Raw genomic sequence first — 1810 nt, 5'->3', positions numbered from 1 at the left:
CTCGCTTGCTGTGAGCCAGGTAGTGCGAGGGCAGTCCATAGGCTCAGCCAATATTGATACTTGTCCTGACCGACTGCTCAAGCATGCTGTGGGAAAATGTCCTGTAGCTAATCTAAAGATTAGTGGAGTAATGGCCTCTTGTTTACTTGATACAGGAAGCCAAGTAAGTAATACTTCTGAGAGTTTCTTCAGAGAACACCTGTCTGGGTAGGATGAAGATATGCGGACTACAGCAGGTTGGCTGAAGATTACAGCTGCCAATGGTTTAAACATAACTCACCAAGGTTATCTTGAGTTGGAGGTTGAAATCATGGGTATTAACCTAACAGAGTGTGGTTTTCTAGTAGTCATAGACTCACAAAACTCTTCTGCTTTACCAGCCCTCATTGGCATGAACATCATTACCAAATGTATACAACTTGTTCACAAGTTTGATGCTACCCTAGGTGGAGAGTTGCAGTCTGACTGGAGTGAGATATTTCAGCAGATGCAGAGTTCTAGCCATCTAGAGAAGCGAAGCATACTCCAAGTAGCTTTAAAAATACATGGTACACATACCTGCTTCATCATTTACAATGGTACTGGTCAAGGGAGCAAAGAATATGTTACATGATCATTCCCGGGACTTCCTATCAGAACCAGCGAACACACCCTTACCTGGATTGTTGTTCCCGCTCTTGTGTCTTCAGAGAAACTGTTGTTTCCTGTATAGGTCACAAAACACAGTCAGTTACTGGAGAACATCTCCAAAGAGTTTCTCAACAAGCTACACATTCGTGGTACTTCTGAACAGCAGGCAGAACTGAGTGATTTGTTGATAAAATGCTCTGATGTTTTTGCTCTCAGTGATCAAGACCTCGGTTTTACAGACAAAGTGCAACATGAGATTCACGTTGTTGATGATGTACCGGTGGGCCAGCCTTATATTCGTGTCCCCCTACTCAGTAGAGGGAAGTCAGAGAACAAATCCCAAGCTCCTTAAGAAAGGAGTGATCCAATAAAGCACTAGTGCTTCTGCTTCACCTATTGTGCTAGTTAGGAAAACTGATGACAGTCTGAGGCTTTGTGTCAATTACAGACTGAATGCAAAGACCAAGCAAGATGTGTTTCCCCTACCTAGGATAGATGAAAGCTTTGATCCACTACAAGGAGCAAAGTTCTTTTCTTCCATTGAGTTAGCAAGTGGATATCATCAGGTTGCTGTCCACCAGTGAAACCGGCATAAGACTGCATTTGCAACATTGAGTATTCTCGGATGCCCTTTGGGGTTTGCAATGGACCTTCAATGTTTCAATGTATTATGCAGGCTTCCATGGGTGATCTAATTTTTCAGATCATGCTAGTGTACCTTGATGACATACCAGTGTACTCGAACACTTTCCATGAGCACTTGCAGAGACTGGAAGTAGTCTTTAACAGACTAAAAGAAGCAGGTCTCTGAAAAGCGTAATTTCTTGCTGCAAGAAGTAACTATCTTAGGTCTTCAGATCTCAGCTCAATTTATTGGTACTGATGCAGGTAAGTTGAAGCAGTCAAGCATTGGAAAATGCACAGTACAGTTAAGGAATTATGCTCATTCTTAGGGTTCTGTAGTTTAAACAAACAGTTCATTGAAGGTTTCTCTTCATGATTTAGTACACCTGTGTATCAAGTAGTTTGGCACCACAAAGAGAATGTTTAGAGTTATGTGGTCATCAGAGTGCCAATAAGCATTTGAGCTGCTTACAGAGAAGCTTACTTCTACTTCTATGTTAGGGTATTTTCACATTGGAGACTGATGCGAGCAGTGAAGCCCTGGGTGCTGTCTTAA

The sequence above is a fragment of the Xyrauchen texanus genome, chromosome 30, assembly GCF_025860055.1.
Source record: "Xyrauchen texanus isolate HMW12.3.18 chromosome 30, RBS_HiC_50CHRs, whole genome shotgun sequence".
In the NCBI taxonomy this organism is placed as follows: Eukaryota; Metazoa; Chordata; class Actinopteri; order Cypriniformes; family Catostomidae; genus Xyrauchen; species Xyrauchen texanus.
Note: the sequence above shows the minus strand (reverse complement) of the source record.